A 21,054-nucleotide genomic window follows, 5' to 3' on the forward strand; every position below is an offset into this window, starting at 1 on the left:
TTTGCTACAACATGTTTCACGCCGGATGAAACGCATCTCTACCAGATGTAGATAAATCTTGCAGCGAAGCGCTGCTCTCTCCCTCGAAATTTCAGCAGCCTGAACGTACGTAGGGAGATTTTTCGGTGCCTTTTGTGCGCACAATGTTACACACGTCGCTAGTATGTTTCCATATCGACAGCAAATACGAGGTGAAATATGGCTCTCGCCCTTTTTCTCTTCCATATTCTTTCCGTGTCACCGATTCGCGGAGAAACTTCTCTGCGACGACGTCGCGATATCGTATATTAATATTGTCCCAGCTGCCTTACGAGAAAGAACGCGAAGTCGATGGAGTGCGAAGTAAAAATCTTTTTGTTTCCGCAAAAATATTCCGTTGCTCCGCAAACATATTATCGCGCGCGCACGATTTCACGGTACAATAATTCGATTCCTCCGCGAAAATATCGTTTAAGTGATTTACTGGTATTTTTTTCGTCTGTGTAGTATGTGTCGTGTGAAGTAATAATGAAGAGAGTATCCCTGTGTGTTCCCCTTTACCTCATAGATTGCGAAGCGCTTGATAAAGATACCGTCCCGATTTTCCCGGCGATCCCGAGGACAAACGCGAAACTCATTTTACGCCTCGGGAAAACTAAGACCAGCGTGATTTACGATCCTTCCGACGCGTGTAATCGAGACGTCGCCACTGTTTACAGCTCGATTCCACGGAGACGGTTCCGCTGCGTGGAAGAGTCGTAAAATCGCGGCGTAAATTATGGGACAATGGAACACGGCCTGATACACCACGCCGAGAACTATTGTATCACCGTAGGCCAGGTAACAATGGACCAGCGCGGACAATAATACGACAGAGAGGGATGTAATTATCTTCGGGACGAGAGATATTCCGCATTGTCGGGCATCAGTGCGGATGTCTGTCTGTTCTCTATTCTCGAGACCATTCCACGGGGGCGAGAAGAAAGAGAGGGAGAGAGGGTGAGAGACAGATCCGTCAAACGACGAAAGATCCGCGGCCAGCCAAAGTTGTTCACCGGAAACCGCTGCACGCTTCGCAGAGCCGTTGTCACGAGATCAACGCCAAGTTACCGGGCGGCCGATATTAATCACTGCCTTGTCCTCTTACTATGCTACGATTCTACCGACTATTAATTATGATAAACGCGACGTAACGTTACTTTATTATCTAAACTCCAAAAGAGAAGGTTTTTTTTCTGTAAAGCGATGCACGATACTGTCTGTAAGTCCGCGAAGATTGAACATGATTCAGCGGAAGAACTTTCAACTTTTTCCGAGAGAGATAACTACGTTATAACGCATTATAAAATATACAAGACTGGCAAAAATATATTCATACTGATCAATTCTATATTGATATTTTTTTTAATGCGGCTTAAAAAGAAGAGAATAATGTAGAAATACATTTTTCGCGGAAAACCACTAACTCTTTCTCACTTTTTCTTAAAACACAGCTTGAAATATACTATAGATATTCTTAATTGCTATATAAATGTCACTGGTTTTTTTAATTTAAAATTCATCGTTTCAGAAATTAGAGATAGAGACATCCTAAATTGGTAAAGTCATGTAAAGACGATAACTGCACCCGGAGACGTGCGCCACGTCAGCGTCTCTATCCTCCTTCGACCTTTCATTAAGTCGGATCCGATTCCTCGTGGTCGAATGTAACCATCAACCCACCAGATTCGCTGCTTCATTCGCTGTGACTCGAATTAAAGCGCGCTCCCGCTTCTCTCCGTTCATTTTCTCATCCTTTTTCAACGGCAAAATTAACGGGTGAACAACCAATCACGATCTCCCCTATCGATATTTTCTATCTTTTTTACTTGTGCTTGCGAACTTTCGTTTAAATTTATTCCTTTCTAGGTTTAATTTTGACACATATATAAATATGAAATTTTAACGAAGATATTATAATCAAAGCAATGGATATCTATTTTATCAAGACTTTTAAAAAATGATTATGTTTACGATAAACATTCTCTCTTTAAATTATTCTTTATGACTTATCACAGTCACATCAGAAGGATCTATTTTATTATTTTAATATAATCTTTGTTAACGTACAAAACACATTGTATAAAAATAAATAACACAATAACTAAATTTTAAAGGATTCTATAATTAATAGTATCATTTTACGTTATATATATTAGTATCTATATTTTGCATTAATAGTGTCAGTAAATTTAATTGGTTTTCGAGCTAGAAAAAGACGCAGATGGTAATGCGTCAATTTCAAAGAAAATAAACTTTTTATTGAAATTAATTAATTATGCACAAGGCACAAATTTTCTTTGGTGCGATACCAAAGTAATTAAATAAATTTCAATTTAAGATTTTATTTTAATAAATCTCTCAAACTCCCCTAAAGAAGCGTAGGCGGGAAAAATATAGGGATTAAGTGGGCATCGCACCAAAGAAAATTTGTGCCCCCTATGAAAAATTAATTTTCTTTGAAATTAACGCAGTACCGTCCGCGTCTGGCTCTCTTTCTAGCCTGTTGAAATAATTAGATTAAATATATATTTCATATTAAGAACCTTACTAAAGTCTTCGTTGTTAATTGGTTTTATTCTCGATTGATAAATAGCCCTTTTAAACACATCATAAGCGTGCTATTATTGAAGTACGTTATTATCAAGAATATTGTCCCAATATATTTATCGCTAATATACGATGTAATCGGTGCTAGTATCGTCGTGCTCCTGCATCAAAACACGCTCATAATGTGCCCAGTCACGTAGTCAATACTTGCGCTAGGATTTGATGCATCATAGGATGTACCGAACGAGTCCGTTTTTCCAATGTACGTGATCTATGTAAGCAGAATTTTCTAAGAAAATTCCTTTTCGTCGGACAAGACTCTAATGATATTTCTGAAAATTATTTTGCATTCAGCAAACTAAAATAAACATATAGAATTACTATAAAAGCCAATCAACAAAAATCATTTTCTGTATTAAAAAATTTTACAACTATGTCAAAATTGACATTTTTATTGGAAATCTGCTTTACCATAAATCTGCACAATTTCAACATTTTTAACTTTATCATAATATGTAAATCCCAAGTTTCGCGTCAATTATATAAAATATCGTTAATTTTATAAAATATATGTTTTTCACGTAATTTCGTATAAAATTGTTTCGCTCATTGGAGCGAAACGAGCATATATGTATATGTATTTTTGCCGTAAGCTATTCATAGCAAAAAATTCCTACGATTTTGTTCGCGTCGGACGTATTTTTTACTGGCTCGACGATTTTAATTATCAACTGTAGCGGCTTGTTTAGTTGTTGCCTTATATCGGAAAATTCAGGAAAGCACAGTGGAATAAAACTGCACCAAAAAAAGAAAGCAGCGTATTCAGCACATATTCATTCGACAAAACTGATCTAATATCTCATAAAATTAAAAAAAAAATATTAACACAAATCGAGATAATTATATATTCGCTAAACTACCTCGAGCTAATTTTTTTATCGGCCAAATTATTAATATATAAGTTAAATTGAAATCAGATCGCGTTGTGCACTTAATCATTATTTTCGTACATATTGCTCCGAAGATTTTGGAGTAAAATTTGCTGATTTTGTACGCATAACCTGAATATATGTTATTATGAACTGATAATAAATATCAATAATTCGGAAACTTTTCAAGCAAAACCTCTTTCCACACTATCCTACGAGGGATCTCTCGACGTTTATCTTCGTCTTTTTCTTATTCGTTGTGTTCTGCTCAATATTCGCTTCATCGAATTTCGCTTCGAGTTTTGTCAGTTTTCCGTCTAGCATGCCAATAATTCCATCCCGTTGAATCCGCCAGTGGTTACGTGTGCGTAACACACAAGCATGCTTTACAAACTCGTTGCCGGCTCCCTTATGTACGAACTCGCTTTTACGTAAACGCGAAACGGAAATTTTCGCCCGAGGGAAAACAATCCGTGCACCACACTCGTGCGAAGCGGATCAATTAGGCTGGAAATACTGACATGTCTTCGCGGTTACAGACGTGAGTAAAATTTCATAAAAAAGATTTTGTAAAAAAAGCTTTCTAATTAAAGGGAACTGCATGATTAATCGGCGCATCGTTATCAGTCAATCTAAATTTACAAGATTATGTCAATTTTCTAAATTAAAAAAAATATTAATTTATCTTTTTGAAAAAAAATCGTATACATTTAAATTTGACATACGCTGCATATTATATAAAAAAAAAAAACTTTTCATCGTTAAAATGAATAGATGATGTAAATTTTGCAAACAAAATGTCAGTATGTTAAGCTTCTTATTGTTTAAATCTCTTAAGCCCACTTTAGACGATCTGTCAATCGATATGAAAATCGTCAATCCGCGACAAAATTCGAGAATGTTGTTAACAATTTTATATATGATATAATACAAAAAATATTTGAAGAAATATATCGAGCACATGTACATATATATACATTACATAGAATGTGCAATACATAAAATATAAGTATGTAGATTCTGTATTATAGATTATCTAAAGCGGGCGTTATGTGTCACATGTTTTTGCTATAATGTAATATATGATGATTTTATACATCAGAGCGCGTATAGTCAAATTTGCTAATAAATTTTTCAGTAGAGATTGTAGGGGGACAGCTTCATTAATATTTATATACATTTTATATATTTTTACTAAAACTTCTTCTTTTCTCGATGCAGATATATATTTTATTTTTCTCCACATACGTCGGCACGTAAAGCGCGCAATGTATGTGATCGTTACACTCGTATCAGAGAGCACCCGACCTTGTTGAGGTCGCGACGCTTGTCGTTGTCTTTACGAACTTGTTGCGGTATACTTAACCGCGATGTGTTACGCACACCGCTGCACCGTGAACTTTTGTCCCCGGAGGTTACGCGCTCGCTAGACGATTCAATTAGGGTCGTTCCCCTGCTTTTGACACTTTGTTCGGCGAAGGAAAAGCGCGACGCCATATATCGCGGTTTCACCGCGTCTCTCCGCGAAACGTCACGCAATACGTCGTTGGCGCACGCGAACGATATGTTGCCATCGTAATCATGAATCCGCACACATATCGAGAAAAGTTTCGCACCACCTGGGGCACTATAGTTAATCTCTGCATCTCGAATCGCTGACTATCAAGTATATGTGATGAAAGAAAATGTCAAACGAGTATTTTAACGATGAATATGTATCTTTCAATCTCAGATCGCGTGAGTTACAATTTTTACACGCTTACACATTTTTGTATATAAATAAATATATGCAAGTATTATTTAAATCTATAAATATGTTAAAACCAGTACGAGACATTATTCATACTAGCTCACAATATATAAAGTGTATATGAATACTTCTTGTATTATCGATGTTATCGTAGCAGAGTATTGATTAATATATCACTTTTATTTGGGTCTTCCTCAAAGATCGACAACTGAATTAAACTTTAGGCCTCCTATTGTTATGTAGTATCCCCACTCCAATATTCAGCGACTAACTTGAAGCTGTCAAGCGACGCGTTGTAAACAATGTATATGTACGTGTATTTTTTGGTTCTATTAATTTACGAAATTTTGTTGAGAAAATAAAATTTATTTTATTCAGCAATATTTTCCAGAAAGATATGCGTAATTCAGCATTTCTAAATTATAAGGCAGATTAAACTTTGTTTTTTTATGTAAAAAAGAGCATGTATATTTTACATATAGTAAATAATTTTTCATATTTTATTTTAATATTAAATTTAATTATTTAAAGAAAAAGAAAAATTAAAAAGAGCGAGAAATATATAATTTATCACATATATTCTTATTGTATATCATCAATAAGAATATATACAAGAATATATACCAGAAAACGTTCTGTATTAGTTAAAAAATAAATGTGAATTGCTTTACCTGAAATGTACGTAGCATTTAATGAAATCGGTTTCGTGCAAATATGAAAGCAATTTAATTCTAATTCATCGCCAATATTATTATTATTATTATTACTTATTCAGAAGCATCTAAATTTGCTCAATCAAAGGTAATATAAAATCTTCTCTATATAAAAATACCGGTAGTAAAGAAGATAATATGTTGAATAATTTAAAGCACGCTCCCACTACAAGTATCGGCAATTCGCTATAAAAAGTTGCAATTGGCTCTTATTAAATTGCATGTTCTATTCACTGAACCAGTGTTAATATTAGCATTTCCTGGATGCTTGGGTGAAGCTGTGTCTATACAGAGTACAGTCTATGTACCAACGTCGTCCGCGCCGGAGAAAATGGATAGTAGATACATTGAATACAAGTATCTATTCGGCACGCGTCTTTTCTGTAAAATTGATCTTAATCATCATTATTAACAATTACTCCATTTTTTAAATTAATTTTTGAACGGAGATATATGCTAAATATTAGACAGCACAAAAAAAATTATTTCAGGAGACAAAAATAAAAATTTGTTAAAATATAATAACAAGGGAGGATTTCCTATGACAGAATATGCGGGGGATTTGAAGAATAATCCAGGCGAAAAAAATATCAACATATTTGTGTTATAAAAAGATCGATAGTACAAGATGTATTAACAATACCGTAATGTTATCGCACTTCTGCAACTTCTCGTGTTACCAAATCTTTTGTCACGCGCACTCTCAAATTTCCGTTCGAGAGATAGAAGCGTGCTGACCAAACACAAAAGTGTGCGCGGCTAGGTGTTACATGCTTTTACACGTCCGCTCCGAAACCGGGAAAATACGAGCGTCGCCTCGCCGCCACTCATTCGCATTCTCTCTCTCTCTTGGCGCAGGGCGTCGGGAATGCGATTTTTTCCTTTTCTTTCGTTCTTTTTTAAATTTGACTCGACCGCGACGCAACACCGCGGCACGTTTTTCGGTGGCCGCGAGCGTCGTCGAAAATACGCGGCGACGCGATTTGCGGTGGTGAAGCATGGGCGACCGCGTCGATGCGCATAGTCCGGCCTTTTTTTCGCCGGACGCGCGATACGGGCCTGTCAAACGAAAATGTCGAACTGGGCGAGCGGCGGTATGCCGCGGCTTGAAAAACTGGCGCCGATAATAACAGAATGCAGCAACGCGGTCGGAAGATAAAGCCGGGCGGGCCAGGCCGACCCCGGTTGCGCATATTCCCGGCACCGCTATCGATTTTTGGCTCTTTTCTCGTGTGCCGTCATCAATTCCGAAACAAATGATTCGATCTCGCGCGCGCGCGCGCGGATCGGAGTTTAGCGGGCTGAATTTAAACTTTTTCGTCTCCATCATTTCTGCGACGGATAAATTTTCTTATCGAAATCCCTCTACGTACTCGCGGTCCTGGAAAGTTTCGAAAAGCGGCCTTTTGTCGAAATAACGAGGATGGAAAGTTCAAGGGTTCGTACACTACGCACCTTTCACGGTAAAAATGTTCGCAAAAAAACGCTCTCACAAAGAACTTCCGCTAGAATTGTATGCTACACTCGTATTTTGAAGATATTTGAAAAATCTAGTATTTCATAATAAAATGAATTTATTTTTACAACAAAAGAAATGTTCATCCAAGTTGCACTAAAAATAGAATATAAATATTTGGCATATTTACCAAAAAATAAACTTGCAAACATATACTCAAAATTAATCCCAAAATAAAATTAAGGAGGTGAATTCTTAGTTATAATAAAACATAAAGAAAATAAAGAAAGGAAGAAAGAAAGACAACGGATTTAATAAATATCCTTTTCTAAAAGAGATATATAAAGTCGAGATATACTCGCTCCTCGCATATATCAAAGTTTATTGTTGTCGCTTTTCCGCGATGCTCATTGGCTGTCAAGATTCGCGTTGTGCGTTATATTCGTATCATCGAGAGACTGTCATCGCGAGGGTTAGTAGTTTGACAGTTTGTTCAAAATAAAATTAAATAAAATAATAATATTAGTTTTAAATAATATGTTATAATACTTTAAACTCGATTAATATTTTTGACAGTTATCAGCTGAATTCTGTCAAAAAATATTAATCGAATTTAAAGAGTATATTATAACATATTATTTAAAACATTATTTTATTTTATTTTATTTTGAACAAATTGTTAAACTACTAACCCTCGCGATGACAGCCTCTCGATGCTACAAATATAACGCACAATGCGAATCGAAACAATCAATCAGCATCGTGGAAAAGATGCAACAATACTTGCGAGAATCAACTTACAATTAACATGTCTTTTAGAATGTTATAATATTTTTAATTCGATTAATATTTTTGACAATTATCAGCCGATTTTTGTCAAAAAATATTAATCTCGAATAAGATATTATAACATATTATTTAAAACATTGTTATTTTCAACATATTATATACCCCTATTATCGCTACAGAAATGTTATTAATTAACAATTTCTCACTCACCGATACGGATGCAATAACGGAGTTGTAGTACACAGCACACATTGATCTGAAAACAAAATATTCAAATTAAGTATATACATATGTATGTGTCGAATATCTCAAAATTACGCTATTATAACATACTATTTACAATATATTACTATTTTAATTTTTATATATTATTTTAAAATTTAATTAGCAAATTTTCGCTATATTAATATTTTTTTGACAGAAATCAACTGATTAAAATGTTAATTTGCTAATTAATTTTTAAAATAATATGTTATAAAAATTAAAATAATAATATGTTTTAAGTAATATGTAATACTTTAAACTCGATTAATATTTTTGACAGTTATCAGCTGAATTCTGTCAAAAAATATTAATCGAGAATAAGATTATAACATACTTATTTACAATATATTACTATTTTAATGTTTTAATATATTATTATTTTAAAATTTAATTAGCAAATTAACGCTTTAATCAGCTAATTTCTGTAAAAAATTATTAATCGATGAGTTTAAACAAACTTTATTTTTTTTTAATATTATTTTTAACATAAAATCGAAGAATGGCGCACGCATAGCGCTTGTGTTGTTCTTAAATTACAACGAGAGGATCGCTCGTTTCTTCGGTTATGAATATAATAATAATAATCAGAGTTTGCTCGAAATTGTCACGTACTTGGCCGATAAATGTTACAATAGCTTGGCCGTAAATTACCGAACTCAGGTGTACACGATTCGGCTTAGCTCCGCGCGTCTGACTAATCACGGACTGTAACCACTGCGAGGTTACTCTACTCTAATACTTCAAAGATCCCGAATAATTTGCGACTGATCGAATGTGTGTTGTTCTAGTTATAAAAAAATTTGATATTAGATTTTATTAGTTATTTATCTAATTTTTGTGAATTTTCTGTTTCAATATATATGCATTCACGATATTTCAGCATTCGATTCTCGCAAGCTGATTGCGTGATATCACAGAAAAAAAATGTCGCGATACATGCCGGCGATAATGTAGCTTTATATTTGTAGTTTGGATCAGCGCGAATTCGTGTCGATTGCGAGCAACTGATTGCCTCCACTCCTTTTCTCTTCCTATTCACTCTTTCGAAAGTCGCATTGTTTCCTCGCAATTGCACGCAATCCTTCAATCCCGATACACGTATAGAGATCCGTGTTGTCGGGTGACGTTTATACACATTCAGCAATGACTATTCGAAGTTAGTGAGGTATTCTGTAGCACAACAGTGATCAATAGGTGATCTGACGTAGCAGGTATCGAAATCAGAGTAATTACACAGCTGCTATATATAGGGTAACATTAATCCTGTGCAGCTTGCAATGTAGCTTGAAGGTTCTATTAATAATTAATTAACGTATGTAAGGTATAATCATGAGAGAGAGAGAGAGAGAGAGAAAGAGAAGATAGAGAAGTTCCGTATAATGAATTGCAAATTATAATGGAGTGACGGAGAAGATGAGTTACGTTCGCCTCACTTTATTCATCTACCATCTTGTTAAATTTCTTATGTTTATCCTGTATTATATAACGTTCTTTTTCGTCTTATCGTCGAAAATATTAAAATATTCATTGTATTTTTAACTCTGCGTGTTTAATTTTCACTTGCTATAGTGGAATTGTGATTCAAGTTCAAATATAATAAAGCATCAAAAAGTATTCATAAATTCTTTTCTCATTACCTTTTTTCTATAATTTTCAGTGACTATAATAGTATAAGTTTTTATGTTTGGCTAATTTTTCTACTTGTTATAAAAATGACTTAAAAAATATAATCATTATTACTAAAAAAAAACAACACACAAATACGATTATAATGCATTTAATGCATCTATTAGAATAGCATTAATTCCACCATAAAATAACAGCCACTCTGTCCATAAAATGAATCCCAGATAAGAACATATTCATACCGCGTTTACACTCAAAGATACATACATACATGCCAGAGTTTAAACAAAAAAGTGGTCTCGCAACTATTCGCTTCTACAAATAGAAAACAAGCGCTAAAGTAAACTCGAGCGACCATTTCAACAAAGGCAATAGATGTTGAGAGAGAAATTCGCGCGGGCAAAGGCGGTGAGATTGTAATCTGCTTTGCGCGCAACGGCGCGGAAAGCCTGAAGAAAGATTCGATTCGAATGATTGATCGGGAAACAATTTCCACACGTGCGATATTACGTGCGCGTCCATCCCTTATGCCGGTGGTTGCATCGCGTCGCGCGTTTATTCCGAAATAGCCACTTAAGACAGGCTGACACGCCACAACCGGGAGTAGCTCTCGTACGGCCTTTTTACACGTCCCTTTACGTGGTCACTATTATGACGTAATCGGCTTACGCTACCTCTCTTTCGAGGGTACAAGGCGATTCAAAAGGAAACTTCAATATTTCATAAAATAATAATTTCGATTATTGGGAATCAGACTGAGAGAAAGAAAGGTCTCTGCTGATCGAAATGGAACAATTATTACAATTCTCGTAGTATTTTCTGTATCTCCCTTCCAATCTGTATACGTATGTACTAATCGCCAAAATTCTTATATCAAAACATAATATTAAACGATTTATTAGTAAAAATTTATAAAAATTTTATTGAAGAAAAATCGAGACTCTTTAAATAATATCGAAATTTTGAAATTGAGTTGTTAACTGCGCAGATTCTAGCATTTCTCTCTCTTTCTCTCGTCTTTTCTTGTTTTTCATCTTCTCCGATACACGAAAAATGAATAAATGAAACAAGACGTTCGCTCACTCGCATTGTAGATACTGACATTCGCATACAGGAACGTCAAGGACGTCAGAGAAACAACATATTCGTATACAAATCTACTGACATTGGCATTTCGCGAGTATTAGTAAAACCGAAATAAATTTATTATTTTTATATTTCATAGAATTCAAAAGGTGCCAATGCTTAAAAATGTTAAATATTAGTACTATTGTATGTGTAATTTTTGCGATACGTATTTTTCTATTACTACTCACAATAGTTTTGTATAAACAGCTTTATTTCTGTAATCATTCAGAATTAAGCACAATAAGAATAGTAAATTTTATTTTTCATAATTTTATTTCTCATAATAACTCTTTACTCATTGACTTTTTCTCTTGAATCATACTGTATACGTCGCTCGCCAATTTAATGCATTTCAAAGCCGGTTTCGTGGCGAACAGGCTCAAAGTGCGCACGCGATAACGTCTGTTCGCAAAACGGGCTTCGCCTCATCCAGCTTTAAGAGACATTTGATATTCGAGCATGATACTTCGTAATCGAATCATTGGCTATTTACGTTTAATTGGCTTCTACGTTTAAAATAAAGAAATGTTATAATCAAGTCAGATGGTATTATGTTATCAAATATAATTTTACCACATGGTATTATATTAGCAAATAATGTGCATAATAATTATATATACTGGATTTGTTTTTATCTAAATAATATGTAAATACGAAAATTTGTACATATATTATTTGCAAATTATATTACTTAAAAGACATTTCAATAATGCATTTAATTCTCCGGAAGGTGCGATATTATTACGCGATATTATTACGCGCTATTCAATTTATTACATCCACTTTGTTTCTCCACATAAAATCAATCGTTATAATGTCCACAAATATTATCTATCAAACGCTATGCACGCTATAGTCGCACCGACAGTTGAACGTGTATAAATCTCCTAGAATCATCCGCAGCTGGAAACTTTCGTTCGATAAACGTTATCATGAATAATAGACGTAAGAAACTTATCCAAACTGCATTACCACGGAATGCTATTAGACAAAGTTTGATAGTTACTTCTTCATGGTAGATTACTGATTATTGAAGTCATTATAAAGAATCCAAGCCAAACAGAAAAATCGTCAATCGTGCACAAAAATAGATACTTAAATTGCATTGATAGATACGTTAATTAGAAACTTTCCCGATATCAGAATATTGAAAAAAATGAGATTTTTATACGTATATTTATATATCAAATCACATTCGGAATTTTTTTTCAAGTAATAAATGTCTCATTTAAAGAGGAAGATATCATGCGTGACTCTAGTTGACAGCGCAAACACCCTAAGAAGTCATCATATGTCTTCGCACACGCACGCACGCTCATACATATACACACACAGGCAGAGCATCGGCTTAACGAGTAAATAGGCACGCTAAGGATACCGAAACCACTCGCACACTTGCTACAGTCACGAAAATCTTGACAGATCCTTTTACGGGCTTGTACATCACGTATCCCAGTGGGGACATGCATTCCCCCCCAACAGCCAGCAGGAAGCTGCTGAGACCCGGGTATGTCGCGCGTACCATAAAATATGGCATCGATCGTATACGTGTTGCCGCACACGGTGATACGTGACCGGCTTGTCGCGTCGATTCCGGCCACGACGGAATCGATACAACGATTCCCGGCCACGATCTCCCCGGTATCCGCGGCGAGGGAAGGAAGGAGTTCTCGCGCTATGACTGCGAAATCCGGCAAACGGCTCAATAATTCCGCGGACGTATGTATGATAGGGTTACGCGATGCAAAGCCACTCGACGCGGCCAGATGCCGCATTCACCGCACGATGTGATACGACGCATCCCGATAATCACCAAGGAAGTGTAATCTAATCATGCGCGGATCTCAAGACAGATGCTTGTCCCTTGTCCGGTCTGTGAGGCAATCAGATTTGCGGAACCGATCGATATGCTATACGTTGTTAATAGAAATACTGACTGGTATCACTGTTACTGACAGTATCGATTGTAACACAAGTGAAACGCGTCTTGTCAGTAAAGTAAGATGATGTGCTTTCAAAAGAGATATACTGTAACTGGGTCAGAACTCAACTCGATTTTCTATGCTACGCAACAACGTGAACTCTTAGACGTTTAATGAATATGCGAGAAACTTATGGATCGTAACACAAGTCTGTGCTTATATAATATAGAGTACAAGATTAATATATTAAAATTGATGTACTTAATAAAATATTATACTTAATGAGCCTACTTAACAAATAACTTACTTTTTATCTGTTCTTTTCTTTAATAAGAAATAAATAATGACTTTAATCAAAGAAATGATTTTTTAAATTAACAATGAACATAAATATAAATTAGTTATACCGTAGTATAGTTATACTGTTTTAAATAATTTAATTTGAGATATTTCAATACACACACATAGTATATAATACATTTAAGTATGTAAAAAAATAATATTTGATAAATAAAATATAAAATAATAATATTTAATAGATGAAGCACATTTTTCGCCAAAATAATATACTATGTATGTTCACACGTCACTTTAAGACTGCATTACTCCTAGCTTTCGCTTTGAACGCGGTTTTTTTTTATTATCTCTCTCCTCTCGGTGAATGTAACTGCAAGCTAAAGATTTTTGCGTTCCGTCAATCGCTTCCCACAATTGCAAGAATCGCGAAATTGATTTGCGAAATTTCGCTGACCAGCCGACATTTTTAAAACGGCCTTTCTCTCCTTATCGCGTCACAAACAGAAAATTCAAAAGATAAAATCGGCAGTAAGAGAGAGTTTCGATGTATCTAAAAATATCCTAGTTACAAAAGTTTTCATCGTCTAACAGAAATTAATGATCTATCAAAATTTCACCGTTTCAAATAAGGAAGAAATCGCGCTTACGAGTATTATAAACCGCAAGATATTGGATAATCAAAAGTCTTTATTGGACTTTTATTATACCGAGTACGGCGATTAAAGTCCTCGGCTTTACGATGAATGTTTGTTTAATACCGTTAAAACCGGATTGTTCATTATTTATTTACGTTATTTACGTTACGTTCGCGGGACGCGAAATGAGCTCGCCGTTTTAAGCGCCGAAGTCACGATCGCGCCACGGACTCCCGTTTCCTCAGGTTTCCTTCCTTGTCATTTACTCGCACTCCTTTGGAATACTTCATTAAGTACTTCGGTGCTGGGTAATTACCTGACCATACTGACTAACGTTGAACTTTCTCACTCTCTCTCTCTCCCCCTCTCTTGTCTCTCTCTATCTCTCTCATATCTTATTCTGCCCTCTCCTCTTTCGCGCATCGCGACCCACTTTCTCGGAAACATTAGAACTAGCCGTGAAATTAGCATATTCAGAAGTTTCGCAGTTTAACGGATGAGTCCCACACCGCCGAGCTGAGCAACCTATTATCAAACCGAGCAGACGTCTTAAAGCAGCTCGTACAAACAATGTAGCCACGTCGTCGTCCCTCTCGAGCAAAAATCACACCGAGCTCGGTGGATGTTGATTGGACGAGTCCGAGTTCGCAGAAAGTTTACGAGAAAACGAGAGAGCGCCAACGAGAGTGCCCATTACAGCTGGATACTAATGCCACGAAGATTATCGAGCTCATAGCTCCGAGTGGGATAGATTCAGTAGTAGAGCTCAAGATTAAGGAGACGTCTCGGTATACAGACAATCATATTGCGAGAGCGAGCTATCCAAAAATGATTGTAGCGATATTTCAATTATAATTTTCCCGTCTTTCTTCATTTAAACTTTTATCCCAAAGTTAATTACGTTTTACATTGGGTATGGCGAACTTTATCCAATCTTGAAAGTTTCAAGGGTGACAAAATTTAATATCTTGTTGAAAGTATAAATTCCTAAATTATAATTTATCGAGACTGTGTTAATAAATAGCACAATGTCATTACGTAATGATATCGTTTTATTAAAATGGTACTATATTACTAAATAATAAGTAAAGCAATCAGTTAATTATGTATTATGTTTCTGAAATCTTAATAAACATGACGTTTGCGTAATTACTAGTAACTGAAAAATATCGAATGAATGAGGGAGGATTAATAAAGTTAATAATTTATAGGATCGATATTTCATTTTCAAGATATTACTTAATTGTACGCAAATGAGAAGATTAAACGTTTCACTGTATCAATATTTTCACAAAAACTTTCTAAAAACAGTTTTTTAATAATAGAAATGTGCTTTCTAAAAAATTCGCAAAAAATTTTAAAGAAAAGAAAAGAGAGAAAGAAAACAATTTTTATGATCCTATAAAGAATAAGTATTATTTTATCTGCTGTGCGATTTTTACATATATCGCAATTTAAATTTCTAAATGTTTCTTTCTCCGTAATTAAACATTTGTGCAGTTGATGGCAATTTTTTCCTCCTTCGACGAGAGAAGAGTATCATTTCAAGTATTATTTGCTCGAGCCTGCTCTTCGAGAACACTTGTGTGTTCCGATTGTCAATCGAGTGAAAATACATACATTGAATTGACTTCGTTTAAATCACATCAGAAACTATTTTCTTAATGTATGTTTCTTTTTTAGCACCCTATTATATAAAATTATCATCTTCACTTATTTGAGAAATTATCAACAAAATTACAGAGATATTAAGAAAAACAGCATATATAATCTACTCCATTTTTCTTCGTAAAATATCTGTGCTGAAACCAACCCCTTCATACCGCGGTAGTATAATCGAGAATAAAGGATTTTCTGCGTATAATTGAAGGTGAACAACCGCGAGCGGATCCATCTTCTTGAGGCTGTTGATCCGCAGCTGATTCGAGTTCGAGCTCTTTTGGCGTCAGCTGGACCGGCTGACAATGAAAGACCGATCGTCAGAATTGCAATCCACCCTCGGTGCTATGATCGAGCGGCTGAAATCGCTGCTTCTTCGCCAAGTACAATTAGCGGTAACTGTCGGCGAGTTAAACTTGTAATTAAACTTCTTCTTTAATCGCCCCATGTGATTGTGGGCTGTCAGTCGAAAGCAGATTTCGCCGCTCATGAGAACTGCGCTTCCGCTGCGATGGGAATTAGTGTTCATTCGTTCAACTTTGAATCCGGCATCTCATTTTGGAAGATACTAACATTTCGAAGTAGAAACTGCTCTGATAGAACAGTAAAAGATAATGAAGTACGAAATGAAGACGTTAAAGACACGTGAGAGACAGAAAATGAGAGAAAGAGAGATACTTAATAAACGTAATTATAATTAATAAAAAAAAAATGCTTCGCGATGAATTCAAGTGAGATTTACTGACGCAAAGCACAAAAATTATTTGTAAAATAAAATTTATTCGTAAATACAGTCGAGAGATCACGTAGCAAAAATCAATAGAAATTAAAAGATCCTAATACAATGAATGCCGGAGATTATATAAAGCTTCCTTCATATAAGCTGTGACCAGTTAAAAACTAAAATCTTTTTCATTACTGTGATCGAGGAACTCTAAGCTCAATTTGAATAGATATTAATTAAGAGAGTTGAATCCATTTCACGAAATGTCATCTGAACTTTAAATACGAGGCGCTATTGAGTTAGGATTAGCTTACAAAATTTTGTGATATTAAAAGTATCGAAATATAACTGTAGTAATCAATTTTGAGACTTTTTATTTTGTTTTTACGATTATCGACATTAAAAAAGAATTTGATTTAATTAAACATATATCAATCAATAAGCATACTGACGCAATTCGATTTACTCATGTTTGCTTTATCTCTGTTTCAATGGATTTTTCCAGTAACGATACTCCAGAGTAATCGTTTGTGATTATTTGTAATTGAAAAACGAATGTGCGTACTTGTCTATCATTGTAAAAGAGTGCCCTGAAGTGATCGGATTAACTTCCATTTTTACTTTGTCAGTATCTCGATTCTCGATGACAGCTCTCTGCCGCTGCTTCAAATCGTCGCTTGTTTTCCGGGAAAAATCCAGATTTCATGGAAATTCGTGTCACTCCTGTTATGCCGCGGAGATTTCGCGCACATGCCAACTTCGTGAACTATGGAAGTCCAAATTTTTCCGACTTCGTCCTCCGCGCTCCGGGTTTTATTGCGTGCATTCTAGACTCACACCCGAATTTGTCGCTGCATTTTTCTTCATTTCGCATGTTTTTGTACGTTTCTATTACATTTCACATTTTACATTTCTCTCTCCAGCACGTTTCACATTTTCACATATTTATTACAATGCTCAATATATACGCTGATTACTGTTTTAATACCGTGCCAGCTTTTCAGAAACATTTGTCAAGAACAGGCCGAGTAAAATCAATAGATTCAGGCGTGAAGGAGCAATTGACGATATTGGATCAAGTAGTGAATTAGTTTGTCGAGTTCGAGCGCGGTACATAATTGAGTCTATCTTCGCGGTGAAATCTGTCAGGAGGCCGAAACTCCGCCTAATGGCAGTATAGACGTCGTACGGCCTTCATGGTGAGTAATAGCTAAATCATATGTCTCGACAGTTGTATCGCAAAGTTGGCCAAGTTAAACTTCAGATTTAAAAAAAAACATAGATAAATAAAAGCATCAAAAATAACAAAAAATATATTTATTTAATATAAACAAACATAAAATTTAAAATCTCGATTGACAAACTATATATGTTATAAAAAAATCATCTATAAATTTATCTGTGACACAAAAGTTTACAGAAAATTAGCAAAAATTAACAGATTAAAGAAAATTATATTCTTTTAAAAAATGAAATTATATATATAGAATATAAAAAAATAAAACATATTGAAACAAAAAGAGAAGTAATACAATACATTAATATGCATCGTGCACATGTTTCTATTTTATTAAAATGTACGAGAAAAATTACCGCGTTAGTCACTGACATTACAAAAGTAGTCATTCTTTATACTCTTTACCGTTGTCTAGCTCATTCGTGCTCAAAGAGCCCACTTTCTTGGAGATAAACTTTTAACCGCGCCATGTCATAGCACATAGAACGACGCTCGAATGGCATTATCCTTTCAAAAACTACGACATCCTCGTTACCTTCCCATCAGTCCGATCGTAAAATGAGATCCGCTTTGACACCATTTTTCCGAGAAATGCTGTTCGACTGGCCATTGTGCCAGGACCGCGGGCACGATCGAGAATCTCCCAGACGTCATCTCGAATCCCGAAACGCGCGCGCGACAGCCCTAAGGGCGCAATGCTCGAAACCTGAGTTTTCTCACGTACGTGACGACATTCTGGAACATTTCGTGATAATTTCATTGGCCGAAACGGGAGTCGGATAGTCGTTGCCAAACTCACGAGCAATTCGTCGTCTCCCTTAATATTTCCTGCTTCTTGCGCAAACAGTTTATTCAATTCCGTTCCTACCGCAATCTGTTTTTTTTTAAATTTATTTATTCGCTCGGTGATTTTTCCACCGTCTTTATAATTTTTTCGCAAAATATGCGAATATTTAAGGAATTAGAAATAAAATTAATAATAAAAAATTAAAAGAGTAATCACTTATATAGATAATAAGACAAATTATTCTAAAAAATAATCTTTCAAAAATAGCTACATCCTTAATTTTCTCTCTCTCTTTTTCTCGTGCGATACAGACAAATATTAAATATCAATTACAACTTATTCTGTTCTAATTTTCTCTCTTTAAATAATTCTTTACATTAAAAAAGATACTGTTTTATATTATATTTATTGAGTCATATATGCTTTATATATATAATGCATAATATCGATTGAGGTTTGGGCGCGTCACTACCTGTACCCATACCAGCACTTTTGCCACAGCCGCAACGGCTCCCACGAAATTCGGAAGTCGATATATATCGAAGTAACAGGCGACTCCCTCGTGGCACAAGTCGGCGTCTCTAAGGATACCTTCCCCTATGTCCGCCCTTCTTTTTCTCTTCTCTTTTTTCCCAATTTTTGCGGTCCCGTGCAACTCACCAGGGATACCCCCCAGCAATAAAAGTGCGACGTACTAACTTCTCTTCGTCTTAAAAGTACGGTCGCCATCGCAGGACTTTACGAAGCGGCGAGATTCAGAAACGGGATGGGTGACGAGGGTTCGTGGTTTCATCGAGGGCGGTGTCCCTTTAAACTTGACGGGAAATCTTGTTTCGCACGATGCCGGATGCCTCCGGAAAGATTTGCAGTCTTCGTGAATAAGGGAGAGAAAGGGAAGGAGAGAAAGGCCGTGTTTCCGGAAAATTATGGTGGCCGCGGTATACGAACACGCGCGATTTATGTTGAACATTCGCGCGCCTCGCGTTTCTGTTGCTCGCTGATTACTCGGGAAAGGAACGAGACGGAAAAGGCTCGGGCGCGAATTGGAAGAGAAATTATCGTGATGCGGGATACATGCTCCCCATGCGATGTTGTTATATGGAACGTCTCGTCGAATATAAAACTCTTCAGTCTGGGAATATGTTTCGTAGAAGAGCGAAATATAACAAAGACTCTTGTAATTCGAGTTTAATTTTTTACGAAATTACATATTTCTTTTCCTTATCGCAAGTAGTACGTGAATTTTATTCTTAAAGATTTCAAACTCGTGCATAAATATTCGCTCACAAGTTCACGAGTAAGAAAAGTATGTAAATATTTTACTGAAGCTCATATCCGTACTTTAAAGTACTCAATTATTAATAGCGCACAGAGAAAAGATCATCTTGTTTTCTTATCGTGATGATGGAGATTCACTTAGAAGTCATGCTCTGTGAACTGACAGTTGCAAAGTATGTGTTATTGATATATCCATAAAAAATTCAATCCACCTGTCACCTCGAAGTGGCTTTATGATCGTGCGACGAGGAATCATTTCAGGGAGAGAAGAGAGCATGCCAGCAACTATGGGAAAAAGTCCATCGATGTTTGCTTTCACTCGCTACAGAAATCTTGTTTACTCCGTGTCGCGCGATACATGTGCGCAGCCGGTGACTTGTTTTGTCGGATGTAACAATTTTCCTTGCTCAAACAAACGCGAGAGCCGCGCCGTTGTGTCACATCACTCTCGTGTCATGACGTTTCTGTTATTAAATATACTCGCGAGTTGCGTGATCGTTTTTTATACATTATTGCTTTGATATTCAATATTATGGTAGAAAGCCAAGTAAAAATCGAAGAGAGAATAAAGATTGCATTAATGCAGTTTCATATTCAATATTAATATTGTTCGCATTTATACTTATTGCTATAGTTATATGTATATATAAATGTGTACATAAATGTATATATATATATATATATATATATATATATATATAAATGTGTATACATATTCATATATATACATATCCATATATATACATATTCATATATATACATATTCTGGATAAAAGTATAATAGTAAAAATAGTTTGAGACTTTCAGACAAAGATTAAAAATTTGTTTCTTTAAGAACTCAACTGTTTAAAAACCTTTAAAAATGAAATGTTTTTTTGTAAATATATTATATTAATCCGAAAAAATAACATTTTCCCATTTTCAATATTTTAACCATATTATTCTAAATATATCTTAAAAAGAGAATGTAAAAATATTTTTCTAAAAACATGTTCTAACAAATATGAAACTTTTAATTCAACGGGTAGTTAGAGCACAGAAATGACAGTATCTATTGGGACTTGAATTAATTCAATCACACAACCTATCTGGTAATGTTGTTTCTGCAGCATTCTTTGAACTATCCGCACGGAGGACTTTTAGAAACTAATTAGTAAACGGTGAGTCAAAACGATCGTTTAACTTTGTAACAACGTGAAACCAGCAAATCTTGTAATTAACCGCCCCCGCTTCTCGTTGCTTCTTGAATAAAATTTGCCACGACAGAGAATTTCGTAACTCGGGCAGTAACT

The 21,054-nt window shown here is 35.3% G+C and overlaps 2 protein-coding genes across 2 annotated transcripts in view; one reads left to right on the forward strand and one right to left on the reverse strand.

The window, feature by feature from the left end:
* Positions 1-21,054, reverse strand: part of LOC145934932 (uncharacterized) — a 469,524-nt gene that overhangs the window by 342,630 nt on the left and 105,840 nt on the right. Inside the window, exon 10 of the mRNA XM_083035847.1 lies at positions 8,416-8,461. The gene's annotated coding sequence lies outside the window, so the exon portion shown is untranslated. The remainder of the gene's footprint in view (positions 1-8,415; positions 8,462-21,054) is intronic.
* The window catches only part of Dpr1 (defective proboscis extension response 1), a 322,483-nt gene that overhangs the window by 31,101 nt on the left and 270,328 nt on the right, over positions 1-21,054 (forward strand). The window lies entirely within an intron of this gene.

The sequence above is a fragment of the Prenolepis imparis genome, unplaced genomic scaffold, assembly GCF_030444845.1.
Source record: "Prenolepis imparis isolate NDT839.2.m4 unplaced genomic scaffold, iyPreImpa1.0 SCAF_4, whole genome shotgun sequence".
Taxonomy (NCBI): domain Eukaryota; kingdom Metazoa; phylum Arthropoda; class Insecta; order Hymenoptera; family Formicidae; genus Prenolepis; species Prenolepis imparis.